Genomic DNA, 19,839 nt, shown 5'->3' on the forward strand with positions numbered 1-19,839 from the left:
GAAAATTATTTTTCTTTAGGATTATTTGATCCCCACATTCATCTTAATCCCAGAATGAAATGAGCAGTTGAAAGCTTGAAGCTTTATGGAGCAACAAATATTTTGAGTTAAGTGCTGACAAACTCTAGAGTATCTTTGCTCTGACGCTGTGAACCAAAACTACATAAAATCATAGAACAGTTAGGGTAGGAAAGGACCTTAAGATCATCTAGTTTCAACCTCCCTGCCATGGGCAGGGAAGCCTCACACTAAAGCACGCCACCCAAGGCTGCGTCCAACCTGGCCTTGAACACCACCAGGGATGGAGCATTCACAACTTCCTTGGGCAACCCATTCCAGTGCCTCACCACCCTTACAGTAAAGAACTTCTTCCTTATATCCAATCTAGACTTCCCCTGTTTAAGTTTTAGCCCATTACCCCTTGTCCTATCACTACAGTCCCTAATGAATAATCCAACCCCAGTACCCCTATAGCTCCCCTTCAGATACTGGAAGGCTGTTATGAGGTCTTCACGCAGCGTTCTCTTCTCCAGGCTGAACAGCCCCAACTTTCCACTGTTACACAAAGAACAGTGAGTCAGGCTTACATGCACTATTCACTGCTATACAAAGCATGATAAGGCAGGTTTACATGCACAGAAATGTATTCACAAGGCTGATGACCTACTTACACCGACAAATACTCCAAGTGTGTTAGAAGAAAAATGAACATAAAAAAAAGGAGAAAGGAAATAAATCCTTTCTCAATGGCCAGCTGGGAAAGGAAGCAACATGTCCCCAGATATTCATTTTCTGGTAACCCATCAAGTATATCTATCAAGTTTTTCCTTGCTCACAACTGTCAGCATTCATCATTATGCTACTGACTGGTGCCCACATGATCAATGCAGTTGAACACATTAAATGGATGCTAAATTTTGAGCATGTATGTATCAGTGAGTAATATTTATTGGATGTCTTATATACTAATGTTTTCAACTATTTTTCTCCAGCACAAATTAACAAATTAAAAGTTGCAAAGTAAGGCATAAAACAGGAAGGGAGATTCACATATCAGTGGTGATTGTTTCTCTATAGAAATCCAACAAAACAGACACAGCAGTGATCCATAGCAGAGTTGGAGGTTGCAGGTACAAGGCAGTAAGGGCAAGAGCATTTGGAGAATCAGAAGCAGTGACACTGCTACTACAGCCTTAAGGAATGTAAATAAAATGTCATAAAGTTGCAAGTGCAAGGAAGCCTGCAAAGCAAAACCAACAAATGCAGAGCTATGTAAATTAATAGCAACATACATAATCAACCACAAACTGATTAAAGCCATCCCAGAAAATGGTAAAATATTAATTCCAAGTGAAACAAAGGAAAATGGCAAGTAAATGGCAGTTATTAGCAAAGAAAAAAATCTAAACACGTTCTAATTAAGTCGAAAGAAAAAGTGTATATGTAATTCTTTTCCAAGGGATCCCAAAAGCATAAAAGTTAAACAGCAGTCAATGACAGTGGGAGCTATCTACACAACTTTAACCAGCTACAAGTTTCTACATGCAAGTGTCTGTTCTAATATCCCTTCTCTTTTAACAAAGAAATAGACGGGGTTTAGAGTACGATTAATTTGAACTAGTTTAGATGTTTAGATTCCTACTTTATGATGAACTCTATCACACACTTCTTGTACTTTCACCAGTGACACAGTATATTATAAATAGAGAATATCCGAATTCTGTATACCTGACTTTATATCCATTTTTCCCTGAATAACCCAATGTGAGTTTCAGACTGACGTTTTTATGAAATTGGCACAGTCTGCTTCTGCAGCTCCACAATCTTTAGTGCTCTTTTGAAAACCCTACCACAAGCCTTCCTATCAACAGTCACAGTCTTCAGTTCCACTACTATTCCCTCACTATTACCACTAAGTCCTCTTCACTACCTCCCCACTTCACCATGGAGCAGTTCCTGGCAGAAAGACTGCTTATTTACAAGTTCCTCAGAAGTAAATTCTTTTAATAGAAGTATATTCTTTTATATGACTCCATTACCCAGTTTCAGTACTGATCCCCTAAAATGCCGCCTCAGTGAAAATGGTATCAATTGTGAACCCTGATAAATAATTACACCCAATAAATCCCAACATTCTTTAATTTGCAAAAATTTTCTTTCTTCTGTTATAAACACAACACTGAATAAGTAACTGACTGCAAGTAACATTTACTTGAATTACAAGAGATATAAGCACTATCCCTAGTTTATGTTTGTGCCAAACAGTATTTCAAGTGCCTACTTCCAAGAACATTATGTCTACACAGACAACTTGAGCATTTAATACTTCCTTGAACCTGGAACCAATTTTAAAACCCTTGCATTTCAACAATTATGATTGTCAAATCACTTCAAGAGATGCTATTGCTGTTTAGACTTCATATACGACTCATGTACATGAAATCTTGAAAATATAGTGCTTACACCATTGTTTTATGTGGCTGTGATTTACTTTTTTGTAGAAGCTTCCACTTCTGTAATACCTTGAGTTTCATAATCCCAACTTTGAAGAACACATGAACTTGTCTGAATTATCCAGGTTTCACAGATTTTTACACCTATTGCAGAGAAGACAAGTTTTTTTGCTGGCTTCTCATCAAGTTTCCTGCTGTTACATAAACATATTGACAGAGAAAGTGGCTCAGTTAAGGTTTTCCCCAGTGACAGCAAGGAAGACATTGACAAAATCAGGATGATTTAAACAGCAGAGTCAAGAAACAATCACATTCTACCACTTTAAACAGCAGGAAAAAAGAATAGGTAAATTAACCTAGATATTTTAAAGACATATTAAGGATGTATTAAAGATCACCTGTTGTGCATTATCAAAGATTAGAAAACTGTTGTTGAATAAGAAACACATCAGAAATAAACCAGCTTTTTTTTACTGCTAACAGGGATCTGTTGGAAGACCATCTGAAGACACAATGTAACTTTACCAAGAGCAACTATGGAGTTTATGAACCTTAAAACAAGAAGGTATAGCAAAGAAAGAATTGGTCTTCAAGGAGGCGGTCATACGTAAATCCAGGAAATAGCAGCAGTAATCAAATGGGAGTTAAATGCAAGGTAAAAAAAAAAAAAAAAGAAATATTTACAGACATCTGTCTTACATAATTTGAAGACAAAGACCAGGAACAAATTATCCAAAAGCATCAAAAGCACATATGCAGTAAGCTAGCACCTTAACTAAATTACAATAGAGGAGGGGAAGTTTCATGTAAGAGTCTCTGCTCCATTTCATTGGTTCCATGTCTGCATAAGGATATGCAAACTATGTAAAGATTTAAAAGGATAAAAAAATGGTTTCAGTAATATAGGAACAAAACCTGATATTCAGTTCATTTAACTTCAGCTACTTGAATATGTGTATGAACAGCAAAGTCTGACATTACTGGCAGGGAAGACCACTGGCCTGACTGAACAGGCAGATATTCCCTGAACTCAGGAAAAGGATAAATAAAGCTATTTCTAGGGTAGATTCAGTAGCACAGTACACATTACTTTTTTTCCCAAGTGATAATGACATTTCCCCCCATCCAGAAAACCAGACCCTGTTCATTTCTCAGCTACACTTCAATATGTTGCAAAACAAAAAGCTCTACTTAATCTTTTATGAAGGGAATGGTACTACTGAAAGTCTTCCTGTAGGAGTCAGTCTGACAACCAGTTTTTTCTGGTTCAATACTGCACAGCACATCAAAAAAAATCAATTCTAAGACAGATGCTGATTGCTTCAGCTAAAGCACCTGAAAGAGCTGAGAAAATGACATACAAAAAAAAAAAAACACACTCAAATACATCTATTTAAAGATGTCACAAATTCAAAAAGCAGTATCTGAAGAGCTTTGTTACACGCTGTTTATTCCCGAAAAGTATACATTATTTGCTAAAACATCAGAGTTACCCACACTATTCATACATAAAGTAGAGGGCGGGAAAATAGCATAAGAGAACAGAGGTGTCTGCATAAATGATAGTTTTAACACGTCAAAACAGTTATAAAGAACTTGTCTTTTAAGAAACAAAAAAGATGTAAAAACCAGCAACCAGTGACTGTGGTACCACTCGAAAAAGGATAAATGCCCTCTCATCTTTGATCTAGCTTTTCCCATAAAACTCCTCCTTCGAGACACGTGTGAAAATCAGAAAGTGTTATTTGGTAAGATACAACTTTTGAGGCAAAGATTTAGTTAACTCATTGTTTTGACAATGACAATAAAAAATAATTTTCTTTTTGAAGGCTTGTAAACTACATCTATGAATAAGAATCCATGTAATGTAGTAAAAAAATTAGTATTTGCTCTAGCATGAGGTATCAGTCACTTGAATTATGCCATGTATTTATATCAAATTACATATTACCATCTTTAACACAGAGCTGATTACAGTTATGCAAAGTTTTGCAAAGTCTTGCAAGAATTTTCCTAATTATGAAACTGATAAAGCATGGAATCACAATTGTTAGGGTTGGAAAGGAGCTCAAAATCATCCTGTCTAACTCCCCGCCAAGGCAGGGCCACCTAAAGCAGGTTACACAGGAACACGTCCAGGCAGGTTTTGAATGGAGGGAGAGACTCCACAACCTCCCTGGGCAGCCTTTTCCAGTGCTCTGCCACCCTCAACCCTTCTTCATGCTGAGGTGAAACTTCTTGTGTTTTTTGTTTATGGCCACTGCTCCTTGTCCTGTCACTGGGCACCACTGAAAAGAGTCTGGCACCACTGTCTTGGTACCTGCCTTTGCAATGTTTACATGCGCTAATAAGATCTCCTCTCAGTCTTGTCTTCTCTAGACTAAACAAGCTCAGGTTCCACAATCTCTCCTCCACAATCTGGAGCTTAAGAGAGATGCTCCAGACCCCTGATCATCTTTAAGGCACTCCACTGGTCTCTTTCCAGTAGCTCTTTGTCTTTCTTACACCAAGGAGCTCAGAACTGGACACAGTACTCCAGATGTCACTTCACCAGGGTCAAATAGAGGGGGAAGATTGTCAACCTTGACCTGCTGGCCACACCCCAGGATATTATTGGCCCTCCTGGCTGCAATGGCACATTGAGGAACAATTTTAGCCTTAGACTAACTAGACATAAAATTTATAGAATATAAGAAGTGGACCTGGAGACAATAATGAGGTCCTGTATTTACCCAAAACATATGCAGATGTAATTTAGTTAAAATTTTTGTCTTGTTTTGGACAAGTCAAAGAATAATAATATTCATGTTAACTAATCTTTGCTGTTTTCCCCTTCTGTTTTCTTAAGACAGAATCAACTAGGGAAAGGCCTTCAAGATCATCAAGTCCAACCATCACCCCAGGACTGCCAAGTCCACCACTAAAGCAAGTCACACTATGATGTCCAAATCGTATCACCAGTTAATTCCTTCCATCTGGGCCATAATATGAATATTTTCATTAACTCGTTTGAACTTTGGCATATTAAGTACACAGAAATAGTTACATATTCAATACAAATCCATTTCCAATAGCATGAGTTAATAAATAACTGCTTTCCAAACTTGTTCTCATCCATGTTATATTAAGGAAGTTAAAAGAATTCAACTTTTGCTACAATTTACAACTGACCATATATGATCTTTGCATTTAGTGTTATTCATTGCATATTTCTATTAAATAGTTTTTTGTCAGTTGCAGTAGAATTGTATTTCCATTTGTATAGTAATCTAGGATTAAATAATGCAGATCCTTTTAATTTTTTGCATCACCTCCAAAGAAGGTGATACATGTTTCTGCAAATCAACTCAAATATAATTAATTATCTCCAAAACATTCTCAGATTTACATAAATGTTTCTTCTATCTTCCTGAATGTTTGCTTTTACTGCCTGGCTTCCATCTTACAATTTGCTATGATATCTACAAAATTACATGTCATTAGTTTTACATACCTGTCTGCCAGGAAAAGCTGATCAATGCAGTCATCTCTAACAAACTTCACAACATTACTCTTATGTGCAATTTAACTGTCTAAATGAACTACTTTTTAATGTAAAACTAGTAAGAAATAACTTACTTAGGTAATTAAACCTATGTTATAGGTGGGCTGTGACACTACAGATGAAGAATATTCAGACTAATAACTGTGTTTTAACTGTTGCCCACCTGAAAAGGATGGTAGCACCTAAGCACACCGTCTTGTTTTGAGAGTCTGAATCTGCTAAATATTCCAGATGGCTAGAAGGTAAACAAAAGAGCTATTAACAGATTCAGAGACCGATTCATAATGTTGACACTGTGGCAGTTACTGTATTCAACTGTGGATATTAATAAAGCTCTCTAAATATTTTAGTAAAGGACTTGGTGTACATCTGGTGTTCAATGAATACTAACATCTGAAGCCTTCAGACTCTAATGCATACCTCATAATATGCTCTGCCTTATCTCCAGACATAACATACATAAGGTTTTACGTGTCTTATTCAAAAATTAAATATCATTATCTATTTAAAAGTGTAAATAATAAAACATAAAAGATATGTATCAGCTATTACTTTCTATACTACAAATAACTGAACTTTATCAGGATACCTACACATTTCAGCTTTTCTTCTGGACACAACTCCTGAGACTTGCACAGAACCTAATTGTAGGTAACTCCAATGAAATTCTTCAGAGAAACAATCAACTGAATGGAACACAAAACAGTATCCCTGAGCCAGAGGCTAATATTGTCAAGTCTGCCTTTCTGCAACAAAGTATGAGAGACTTTGCCACAATGCAAAACAGGTCTATTAATTCATTTCAGATAATATTAGCCTTTTAGCTTGCTGCATGCTTCTACACTCCATTAACCCACTTGCAACTCGTTCAGAATCAAAATGGATTTTTTTTTCAAAGCATGAGCGCATATGTATTTCTAAAATTGTCTTCATTCACAGCAGTTTGTACACTATCATTAATTCTAAAATATAAAATAGTATTTTTGTCTGCCATGAGTTGACAGCAGGTATATTTTCGCTCAAGTCCTTTGTTTTCAATCCACATCACTGCAAAAAATGCCTGGAGACAAGTACTTTAATTCGTTAGCAAAAACATTACCCATTTTAAGGGAAAAACAAGCTCACCTAGTAATGAAGTAACACTATAGTTTCAGTTGTACCGAGGCCGAAGAGTTGCCAAATTCAGTGGCAAGTCTGCGAGTAACAGTGGTTATTTGTTAAGCAAACTTCTCATTATCCAATCTCTTATACAGCTGTATTATCCCTATTGTATCAACTTGTAAAACAACTCTAGAGACGCCATGAAAGAACAGATCTATGTGTTGCAGTCACTATGAAAAAGAGGATCCTGTCTCGTAATCTGTAAAAAACCTGTATGAGCAGGGACAACATGATGTTAATAAAGAACACAATGTTAAAGAACAAAAAAGAGAAAACATGATCAAGGCCTACATAATCTCAAGATATTTGTGCTGTTACTGGTGTCCTGCCCGCAGGGTAAAAGGGGAACTGATCTTTTACAACACGACATGGTTTCCAGGAGAAACCACAGGCCCTCCAGAGACTGGAAACAAAATGATTGATTTTATTGTAAACTTCTCTAACACTGTCAGATTTGACAAGCTCTTGCTTTTATAAAAGACCTGAAGTAGCGGTAAAAGAAGAGTAAGGAAAGAAACAAAGACCACTAAGCTCACCACCAAGTACATCTTGTGACGTTTGCTCCATCAGTGACCCCTTACAGCAAGACATCCAAGGATCTCAACACAGAGGAGCACAATCCATGTGCTCAAAGGCCGCCTTTTATCAGGTCAGGCTCTCTTGGTTCCTCCCAGTCATTTCCATCCCTGCACATGAGTCGTGAGCTGGTCCGGAACATTTCAGATGGTGGCAGCGGAATCGGGTAAGCCTCAGACCGAGTTAACGCTGTGCCCTGACGGGCGCCATAGTGTCTGTGCCGCTGTCTCTGGGCAGTTGATCTTCACGGGCTCAGGGCAGGCACACAGGAAACCATCCCCCACCTTCCTGGAGTGTGATCCCTGCCCTGCCCCCTCACCAGCAATCTTCTGCTCACCACGGACAGGCACTCAGCTTCCCTCAGTGCCTTCCATCTTTTGAGTTGCTTGGAGGGTCTCTTGACACAAAAAGGGTCTCTTGACCATCAGAACTGGGTTTTAAGAAGTAAAAAGCCACAATAATGTAGCATTGGAGCTTTTTATGAGGTGATCTTCCTGTAATAGCTCAACACAGAGGAAAGCAGAGGGCAGATAAAGACTGCAACTAAACTTAACAGTTCGACAGGAAAAAAACACCTGAAAATTTAATAGAAACTTGTTCTTCATGAAAGTGAATTCCATGAAATCAAATGCAAGCCCTTCAAAAAGTCTAAATAATGCATTGCATATTGTCCTGGGTTCAGCAGTAGCAGTCATGTTTCTCCTTCTTGGTAGCTGGTGCAGTGCAGTGTTTTGACTTTCGGCCTGGGAACAGAGCTGATAGTGATGTTTTGGTTTGGCCAAGGACTTTGTGAGCCTCATGCTCTGCCAGGGAGGAGGGGAAGCCAGGAGGAAGCAGAGACAGGACACCTGACCCAAGCTAGCCAAAGAGGTATTCCATACCACAGCACGTCATGCCCAGGATGTAACTGGGAGTTAGCCGGAAGGGCTGGGAGACTGCAGGGTTGGAGGAGGTATCGGTCAGAGCTTGGTCGGGGCTGGGGGGGGGCGAGTTATCGGTCGGCTGGTGCTGAGGTGTTGTATTCTCTTCCCTTGTTATTTCCTTTATCATTATTATCATTGGTGGTAGCAGTAGTGATTTGTGTTATACCTTAGTTACTAAACTGTTCTTATCTCAACCCGTGGGAGTTGCATTCTTTTCAATTCTCCTCTCTGTCCCTCCGGGAGCAGGGGGAGGGCAAGAAAGGGGGGGAAGTGAGCGAACGAATTACCTGACTGGGTTTAAACCACGACACATATGCATAGGCAAGCATAAAATGAGAAGTTCATTAGAAGGGAATATACAGTGGTGTGCCTATTTCCACCAGCATTTACTATTATAAATCAATGTATTTGGCTTGTAACAGCAATTCATCTTTCATCTTACCTTCATTACCATGATATCTGAAGGTCTGTGAGTATTCAAGCAGCTAACAAAAATATTTAACTTGGCAACTTAATAACACACCTCAGTCAGAGACAGAATTATCCAGTGATAAATTAACTCTATAATACCTGTTCTGACACTCATGTTTACTTCTCATAAAAGTAGAAGCAAAAAGTTACTGTAAAATATTCTCCGTATGTTTTTCTGCATCACATAATGAGAAATATCACTGAAAACAACACTGATTAAATGACTATAGAATACAGGAGAACAGATACACAGCTTCATTACTTTTACAACCTAGCATTACCTAACCATACAGACTATCTGTGCTTCCTGGGGCCTCTGGCAGCAAAATACCCTGATGGAATTCAGGCAGTGTCTGGAAGTTGTTGTTGCTCCTCAGCAACAAGGTGGGGGGAGAGCAGGTAGTGCATTATGAGACTGTCTACATTAGGTGTGGAGAAAATCTTGAATGAACAGGTGGATTTCTTTTTTCTTTTAATTCTCAAATTTTTAGCTTGGCAGCTGTGTTTTTTTCCAGGAGTGGCCTTAACAGAGTCAGGAATTTTGTTCTCAGCTTCAAATGGAAATATGTGTGGCTGTTGCTATATGTATGATTTTATATGTGATCATCTTTTCTTGTTAGTAACATCAACTGCACTTTCACTTGTTCTTAGTTTTGGTTTAAATGATGTGTATCCTTAATTCCATTTGATTTACTACCAACCACAAAATTATTATCCTTTAAATGTTAGTTAATTACAAAATAATACTAACAATACTGTTTGATTCCCATTTGCAATTATACCTCTTTCCACTGTTCTGAAATCATAAAGAAAACTATAAGTGAAGTAAAAAAAAAAAAATTTACTATTTTTACTTCACTGATATCTAAACTACCTTTATTGTCCTTAGAATCTCTCAAACAGAAAGTTTTGTACTTGACAGGACAAGGTGCAGAGGCTTTTCCGTAACAGGGGGAATGGACTCCTGAAGGTCTATACATATTGTAAAAACACACCAGAACTAGTCTTCAGGTGTCAAGAATTCAAATTGCGATGTGGAAGCAGTGGTAAAGACTCCTGTTTATTGATGTACCTGCAGTGTCTATGTATCTTTAAATATGCACTGAGAGAGAGAATATGTGTGTGTGTATGTGCGTGTATATTCATGTGTATATATGCGTGCATGTGTACAGAAAGTAGTAAGGGGTTACAATGGTAACAGCAGCTCCTAATTGAGACAGAATTATCTGTCCTACAAATGCATGTAGCTTTGAAGCAGTTTTCTAAAAGTAGCTTCTTTTTCAGCACTTCAACAAGGTAATGACAACTCCTTTCTGAATCAGGAAAAGAAAAGCTGCTGTGTATCTAAATTCATGAACAGCATCAATCCAAATTACAGACACAGAGGATTAAAACAGTTCGAGTTCTTTGTTATAGCCTGTATGAACAAGCAGGAAAATCTTAATGAGAATATTTTAAATTCAACTGACCTTTTCCATGGTTTTTGTTAAATGAATCTTATCAATAGGTAGGAGACTTATAAAGAAGCTCTGCTCTTTCCTGTTGAAAGGTAATAAAAAAGAAAAAGTCATGCTTGCAGAATTCATTTGCATGTATCAATGTTTTTTAGTGCTAAGCAGCAGACAAAAAGTAGAGATTTAATTAATACATTCTGCAAATCAAGATCCTATCCTATCAAATATGAAAAAACTCCTCAAAAAACCATCAGCCTTTATTATTTATGATGGTAAAATTGAGTTAATTCTAGGATTACCCTTAAAACTATTACTGACTTTGGTACAGGGCATAGTGTTCCCTTCCCTGTAGCGATGTTGCAGCTGATTCATAAAATTCATATTTGCATAACTCCTATGAGATTAATTATTTAATCATTAGAGCTGCGTTGAGGTTGAACAAAACAGAAAAAATATATCATGAATGTGAGGAATTCCTTTATGTCAATGAAGATTATGTAGTAGCCTGACAGAAACTCCAAGGAATAATGATTCTTCTCTAAAAAATAACTACAAGATAAACTGTCTAAATCTCAGCAAGACTTTACAAAATGTATTATAAAAGCATGCCTACTAGAAGTCAATAGCAAAACACCCATTTTTAAAGTATTTCTTAACAATTAAATATCATAATATTTTGGGAAACTGCACAACTATTTTTGAAGGCCTGGAGTTTGTTTATTCTCTTTTGATTGCCAATGATATCAAATAGGAAATATGGGCAGAGAAAAATTGTTTTGCTTATAAAATCCAAATCAAAGAAATGTGTGTCAGCTCTTCCTGGAAGTCAAGAATAAATTTCAGGAAATTTGAAAGCTGGGGAAGGAGATACTCAGGGAATTGGTACTACTATGGTGATTTCCACCTTAATCTGCTGAGGTTTTTCCATGTATATCTTCAAGAGTAATCAGGAGGAGCAAGATGCAAAACCACTGGGTTACTTAAGAGAAAAAATATTTTCATCAGATAAAATAGTAACATAATGCTGTCAGATTATCATGGACAATATTGTACAGTAGATTTTTTGTTCTGAAAGTCACTAGCATTTATAAACTGTCAGTGTAAGAGACAGCTTAACTATATTCTTGAGGTACAGAGATTTTTAAGTCCATCCTTTATAGTAAAATTGTTTACAACAACAGGCTTAGTACAAACTTACTACAAACAAGAAACAAACTAAATGGTTCATTCAACAAACAAATTTTATATGACAGTTATTAGACTTTTCTGTGTTGTGGAGTTGTGGTTTAAGCCCAGCCAGCAACCCAGAGCCACGCAGCCGCTGGCTTCCTCCCCCACCATTCCTCCCTCCGCTCATGGAGGGATGGGGAGGAGAATCTAAAGAATGTAACTCTAACGGGTTAAGAACACTCCAGTAACTAACGTATAACACAAAATTACTACTATTGCCACCAGTAGTAATAATGATAAGGGAAATAACAAGGGAAGAGAATGCAACCGCCCACCACCCACTGACCAATACCCAGCCCAACCGAGCAGTGATCTGGCCTTTCCGGGTAATTGCCCTCCATTTATATAGTGGACATGACGTGCTGTGATATGGAATACCACTGTGGCTAGTTTGGATCAGATGTCTTGTTTCTGCTTCCTCCCATCTTCCTCTTCTCCCTGGCAGAGCATGAGACTCAGAAAGTCCTTGGTTGGAGTAAACATTACTTAGCAACAACTAAAAACATCCGTGTTATCAGTGCTGTTCCCAGACTGAAAGTCAAAATCACAGCACTGCACCAGCTACTAAGAAGAAGAAAAATGACTGCTACTACTGAACCCAGGACACAAGGCAAGGTGGACAGCTGCTTAATTTCCTCTGTCTCCAAAGCAGGAATAGCAAAAGCCCATCGGTACCCTTTTGGGTCTTTGAAATGCTCTTTCCTGAGGTAGTCTGTGCTCCTCATGGAGCCTCTGGACCAGTCACAATAGAGTGCTTTTGCCACTCCTTCCCAGTTAGGCTGATTTCAGCCTCCAGTGCAGTCAACTATTGGGATCCTCCTGTTACTTCAGAAATACAAAGCTTTTCACCCCTTGACAGCTTGATGGCATCAGGGTACACTGTTCACCAGTATCCACTAGAGCCTTATACTCCTATGGGACTGATGTGGCAGGCTGTCTGATCCACAAAGTCCAGCAAACCTGATTGTTCCTCTCCTTCACCTGACTGGAGGCAGGGCCCCTCCAATTGTGATTCTCCACTTGCATCTTGTGTAAAGGGATTAGAATTCCAAAACCTTTAGAATTTTCAAATGCTGCTGTAAATAGCCTGGTGGGGGAGGGGTGTGTGTAAAGGAATGTCTCCCTCATAGGCTGACCCACAAAGGAGGCAAAAAAAGGGTGTGCAATTGCTAAAAAATTCCACTATATGTCTCCCAAAGTATAGAGGTAATGACCATGCTGGGAATGCAAGCTAGACCAGCTTCACGATCAATGATTCTATTGTATTACAAGTCATTACCATAAACTACAGTGAAACAATAACATTTGCCCTGCCCCCCCCCGCTGATAAACACTAAACCAGCAAATACTGGCTGCAAGTAAGGCATGATTCTGAGCCCAAGTGCAACAACTGTGAGAGCAAATATATCAACATTGTGACTATAAATCCAAAACAATGAATGCTTGTCACAAATATACACAGTCTGGTCAGATCTGCCATTATCTCAAAGTTCAAACCCCACTTTGGGCACCAAAAGGAACTGTTGTTGTTGATGGGAAATTTAACATGAGCTGGCAGCGTGCACTCGCAGCCCAGAAAGCCGAACATATCCTGGGCTGCATCAAAAGGGGCATGACAGCAGGTCAAAGGAGGTGATCCTGCCCCTCTGCTCTGCTCTTGTGGGACCCCACTTGGAGCACTGTGTGTGGAGTTCTGGTGTCCTCAACATAAAAAGGACGTGGAACTGTTGGAACAAGTCCAGAGGAGGGCCATGAGCATCCTAAGTGGACTGGAGCATCTGTTGTCTGAAGACAGGCTGAGAAAGTTGGGGCTGTTCAGCCTGGCGAAGAGAAGGTTGCATAGAGACTTCGTAGCAGCCTTTAAGTATCTGAAGGGGGTCCATAAGGATGCTGGGGAGGGACTCTTCATCAAGGACTGTAGTGATAGGACAAGGGGCAATGGGTTCAAATTTAAACAGGGGAAGTATAGACTGGACATAAGGAGGAAGTTCTCTACTGTGAGGGTAGTGAGGCACTGGAATGGGCTGCCCAAGGAAGTTGTGAATGCTCCATCCCTGGCCAACATCCTGTATGGCTTTGGGTTTTTACTTTTCCCTGAGGAAGAAGAGGAGTCTTTCCTATCATTGTCAGCTAATAGAGAATAACTTTTAATTCATCATCTACATTTTAGGTGAGGTAGATTTGAAGTGGCTGTCCCCTTGTAACTTACCAGTTCTTTCTAACTTTTCCAGGTTATAAAATACAATCTCTTTTCCATAAACAGAAGTTCCTTACGCTCTTTAAATTACTCTCTTCCTAAGAGAGTCTGTGGGATGGCAACATGGCCAAGGGATTTGAGGCTTTGGTACCCAATGTGAAGAAGGATGGAATGAAAACATAGCCAGATCACAGAAATACTGACCAGTGGCCTTCTGGGCAAAAGTAGTGCTTTTGATTCTCAGATCAGAAGAAGTAGCACCTGGGGCATTTACCCAGTCTTCTGTTTATAAAGTATCACAATAAACACTGGACATCTATGGCAGAGCACACTAAGATCCTGAGAGCTGATGTTTATCCCATCAGAGTGCAGAGGGATCTGAGGGAATTTTTATTTATTTATTTTTTTTCCAAAACAGGATTTAGGGTTTGGTTGGTTGTGTTTTTTTTTTTTTTGTTTGTTTGTTGTTTTTTGGTTTTTTTTTTTGGTTGGTTGGTTATTGGTGTTTGTTGATTTATTTTTTTTTATATATATTTTTGGTTTGCTTTGGCTTTTTTTTTTTTTCCCCTGTTGTGGTTTTAGTATGTTTTTTTTTCAGGTGTTTTTATTTGGTTTTGCATTGTTTTTTTTTTTCAATTTTGTTTCCTTGTTGTTTCTTTTGTTTCTGTCTCAGCATCTCTCTCCCCACCATGAGCAGTTGTCAATGAAAACAAAGTGGTGCAATTCAGTGCTTTTTTCTGTTGCTTACCTGCATTTCATTTTAGAAGCAAGTTTCTCTTTATTTCTGGACCTTAACAGGTGTCTAAGATATGCAGCTGTATTCCAACAGCAAGCAGTACTATTCTGGAGCTTATCTCAATCTTTTTCAAGGTGTAGCAGTAGTTCATCTGCATTCACAAATATCTTTCTGTCATTTCTTTCTGTCGTGGTTTAAACCCAGTCAGGTAACTTGTTCACTCACTCCCAGTGAGTGGTGCCAAGCTGACAACAATCGAGGTCCGTGTCCCCGCCCCCCACCGGGGTTCTCCCCTTCCCCACTCCCGGAGGAACGGGGAGGAGGATCGAAAGAGTGCAACTCCTACGGGTTGAGACAAGAACAGTCCAGCAACAAATCACCACCGCTACTATCAACTACAACAATGATAAGGGAAAATAACAAGGGAAGAGAATACGATACCACTGGCCAAGAAAATGAGTTCCACCCGGAAGCCCCTGTCCTTCCGGATAACTCCCAGTCACCCCCCACCCCGGGCATGACGTGCTGTGATATGGAATACCTCCCTGGCTAGCCCGGGTCAGGCGCCCCGTCTCTGCTTCCTCCCAGCTTCCCCTCCTCCCTGGCAGAGCATGAGCCTCACAAAGTCCTCGGTCAGGGTAAACATCACTTAGCAACAACTGAAAACATCGACTTCACCAACACTATTCTCAGGCTGGAAGTCAAAACACTGCACTGCACCAGCTAACACAAAGGAAAAAAAACATGACTGCTACTGCTGAACCCAGGACATTATCCACCCCTTATTCCATACTATTCACGTCGTGCTCAGATCCCACATTTTCAATACACCATCGCTCTCCCATATATATACATCCATATACATACAGACCAAGAGGAAAAGATCATTTTCTTAGTGCATGGACCAATCCCTATAATGCTGCCGAGTCCATTCGGTCCATGATGTTCAAAGTTCATTCTCTGTTGGGATGATGGCTGGAAGGAAGTCAGGGCCAGTCGCTGGTGACCTGGAGACATCTAGTTGATGGGCTATAAAAGCATTACACAGCAGGCAACAGCATACAATTAAGTTCACTGGCTGTTTTCCCCTAAAATCAAATCCCCTTGAGGTATACATCGGACTTCCCCATCTTCCCGCATTACCCACCAAGTATATCCAGGTCCCTGAGCAAAAGCAATCCCACGAGTGGGTTTGCCTTTACCTGAAGCAGGAATTACCCAGACTGTCTTCCCCAGCAAATTCTTCATATGCACCACGGGAACTTTGTCCCCCTCTACAATATGTAGAAGTTCTGACTGGGCTGGGCCAGCCCTGTTGGCAGATCCTCTGGTGTTGACCAACCAGGTGGCCTTTGGTAAGTGTGTATCCCAATGCTTGAAAGTTCCCGCACCCATTGCTCTCAGTGTAGTTTTCAACAGCCTATTGAACTGTTCAATTTTCCCAGAGGCTGGTGCATGGTAGGGGATGTGATATACCCACTCAATGCCATGCTCTTTGGCCCAAATACTTACGAGGTTATTCCGGAAATGAGTCCCATTGTCTGACTCAATTCTCTCTGGGGTGCCGTGTCGCCACAAAATCTGTTTCTCAAGGCCCAGGATAGTGTTCCGGGCAGTGGCATGGGGCACAGCATATGTTTCCAGCCACCCGGTGGTTGCTTCCACCATGGTAAGCACATGGCGCTTGCCTTGGCGGGTTGGTGGCAGTGTGATATAGTCAATCTGCCAGGCCTCCCCATATTTATACTTCAACCATCGTCCTCCATACCAAAGAGGCTTTAACCGCTTGGCTTGTTTAATTGCAGCACATGTTTCACACTCATGAATAACCTGGACAATAGTGTCCATTGTTAAGTCCACCCCTCGATCACGGGCCCATCTATATGTTGCATCTCTGCCCTGATGGCCTGAAGTGTCATGGGCCCACCGGGCCAAAAATAATTCACCTTTATGTTGCCAATCTAAGTCCATCTGAGCCACTTCAATCTTAGCCGCTTTATCCACTTGTTGGTTGTTCTGGTGTTCCTCAGTGGCCTGACTCTTGGGTACATGGGCATCTACATGACGTACCTTCACCACCAGGTTCTGCACCCGGGCAGCAATATCTTTCCACAGTGCAGCAGCCCAGATGGGTTTACCTCTGCGTTGCCAGTTGCTCTGCTTCCATTGCTTCAACCACCCCCACAGGGCATTTGCCACCATCCATGAGTCAGTATAGAGATAAAGTACTGGCCACTTTGCTTGTTCAGCAATGTCCAGGGCCAGCTGGATGGCTTTCACCTCAGCAAACTGACTTGATCCACCCTCTGCGTTAGCAGTTTCTGCAGCTTGTCGTCTAGGACTCCATACAGCTGCCTTCCATCTCCGATGCTTTCCCACAGTACGGCAAGAGCCATCAGTAAACAAGGCATACTGCTTTTCACTTTCTGACAGTTTATTATATGGTGGAGCCTTTTCAGCACGCGCCACCTCCTCCTTTGTTGACATTCCAAAATCTTTGCCCTCTGACCAGTCCATGATGACTTCTCGAATGCCTGGACAACTGAGATTTCCTATTCGAGTTCGTTGTGTAATTAGTGCAGCCCATTTACTCCATGTAGCATCAGTTGCATGATGTGTAGAGGAGACCCTGCCTTTGAACATCCAGCCCAGCACAGGCAACCGGGGTGCCACTAGGAGCTGTGCTTCAGTGCCAATCACTTCGGAAGCAGCTCGAACCCCTTCATACGCTGCCAGTATCTCTTTCTCAGTTGGGGTATAGCTGGCCTCAGATCCTTTATATCCCCGACTCCAAAAGCCGAGGGGTCGACTTTGAGTCTCCCCTGGAGCTTTCTGCCAGAGGCTCCAGGTAGGACCGTTCTCCCTAGCTGCAGTGTACAGTACATTTTTTACATCTGGCCCCGTCTGGACTGGTCCAAGGGCTACTGCATGAACTATCTTGCGTTTAATTTGCTCAAAGGCTTGTTGCTGCTCAGGGCCCCATTTAAAATCATTCTTCTTCTGGGTCACATGATAGAGAGGGCTTACAATCGAACTGTAATTTGGGATGTGCATTCTCCAGAACCCCACTGCACCCAAGAAAGCTTGCGTTTCTTTCTTATTAGCTGGTGGAGACATTGCTGTTATCTTGTTGATCACATCTGTGGGGATCTGTCTACGTCCATCTTGCCATTTTATTCCCAAAAATTGAATCTCCTGTGCAGGTCCCTTGACCTTACTCCGTTTTATGGCAAAACCGGCTTTCAGCAGGATTTGGATTATTTTCCTCCCTTTCTCAAAGACTTCTTCCGCTGTATCGCCCCACACAATAATGTCATCAATGTATTGCAGGTGTTCTGGAGCTTGCCCCTGTTGCAGTGCAGTCTGGATCAGTCCATGGCAAATGGTAGGGCTGTGTTTCCACCCCTGGGGCAGTCGGTTCCAAGTGAACTGGACACCCCTCCAAGTAAAAGCAAACTGTGGCCTGCACTCTGCTGCCAAAGGAATGGAGAAAAATGCATTGGCAATATCAATCGTGGCATACCACTTGGCTGCCTTTGACTCTAGTTCATACTGAAGTTCTAGCATGTCCGGTACGGCAGCACTCAATGGTGGTGTGATTTCATTCAGGCCACAATAGTCTACTGTTGGTCTCCATTCTCCATTAGACTTTCGCACTGGCCATATGGGGCTATTAAAGGGTGAGCGGGTCCTGCTGATCACCCCCTGACTCTCCAGTCTACTATTCAGCTGGTGGATGGGAATCATGGAGTCTCGGTTGGTGCGATATTGCCACCAGTGCACTGTTGTGGTCGCAATTGGCACTTGTTGCTCTTCAACTTTCAGCAACCCCACAGCAGAGGGATCTTCTGAGAGACCAGGCAAGGTGGACAGCTGCTCAATTTCCTCAGTCTCCAAAGCAGCAATACCAAAAGCCCACCGGTACCCTTTCGGGTCTTTGAAGTACCCTCTCTTGAGGTAGTCTATGCCGAGGATGCATGGAGCCTCTGGACCAGTCACAATAGGGTGCTTTTGCCACTCCCTCCCAGTCAGGCTGATTTCAGCCTCCAGCACAGTCAACTCTTGGGATCCTCCTGTTACTCCAGAAATATAGATGGATTCCACCCCTTGACAGCTTGATGGCATCAGGGTACACTGTGCACCGGTATCTACTAGAGCCTTATACTTCTGTGGGACTGATGTGCCAGGCCATCTGATCCACACAGTCCAGTAAATCCGATTGTCCCCTACCTCCACCTGGCTGGAGGCAGGGCCCCTCTAATGGTCGCCACAGTGTTGGACACGTAAGTCGTGTTGAAAGGGATTATTCTTCGTTATCACAGGAGCTGGAGTAAAATCAGCTCTTCCATTCCATCTGGGAAACTGCTCACCAGAGACTGAAGCCGTAGCTCTCATGGGACGATCAGTCTTGGCCCTTGCTGCCCTCTTCAGTTCACTCACCCGTTCCTCCAAAGCTGAAGTAGGTTTTCCATCCCACTTTGTCATGTCTTCTCCATGATCCAGCAGGTAAAACCATAGGGTACCCTGTGGCGTATACCTCCTGTATCTCCTCTCTTGAACAATAGGACGCCTTTTGTTAATAGCTGAGACGTGTGTTGGTACACGTGAGGAGCTGGATAAATCAGATAGATCGTCCCTCAATTGTTCGAGGTCCTGGGACAGTTTTTTCACAGCTGAGATGATGGAAGGGGTGAGGTTGTCTTCGAACTCTCGGAGTTTATGAACCATTTCATCCACTGTTAGTGGTACTATGTCATTCCAGGTCACTGTTGCCAATGAATGGGCATATGATGACGGTGCATTCCGTGCACGTTTTCGCCACATGGGTCGTGTACATTCAACTTCATATGGATCTATAGGTGTATCCCCGTTATTCGGCTTGATGTGATAGAGCATCTCTACGATGGCCGATTCCCTCAGAGACTGGATGCCTTTGTCTATAGTAGTCCACTTGGCCGAACGACTCGTAACATCGTCCTTGTACGGAAACCTTTCTTTCACAGCTGCCAAGAGCCTCCTCCAAAGGCTGAGGGACTTTTTCTCTCTTGCAATTGCTTTGTCAATTCCCCCTTCTCTAGCAAGTGATCCCAGCTG

At 41.3% G+C, this 19,839-nt stretch overlaps 1 protein-coding gene and 1 long non-coding RNA gene across 2 annotated transcripts in view; one reads left to right on the forward strand and one right to left on the reverse strand.

The window, feature by feature from the left end:
* LOC133265042 (T-cell activation Rho GTPase-activating protein-like) overlaps positions 1–19,839 on the reverse strand; it is a 977,746-nt gene that overhangs the window by 951,492 nt on the left and 6,415 nt on the right. The gene's annotated exons all lie outside the window — the stretch shown is intronic.
* On the forward strand, positions 3,266–5,829 carry LOC133265025 (uncharacterized). The gene is made up of 2 exons (XR_009741841.1): positions 3,266–3,515; positions 5,306–5,829. It is a non-coding gene; the product is annotated as an uncharacterized LOC133265025 (long non-coding RNA).

Source organism: Pezoporus flaviventris, unplaced genomic scaffold (genome assembly GCF_033815535.1).
Source record: "Pezoporus flaviventris isolate CSIRO_AGI_PZ_B2104156 unplaced genomic scaffold, CSIRO_AGI_Pfla_v1 ptg000003l, whole genome shotgun sequence".
Lineage (NCBI taxonomy): Eukaryota > Metazoa > Chordata > Aves > Psittaciformes > Psittacidae > Pezoporus > Pezoporus flaviventris.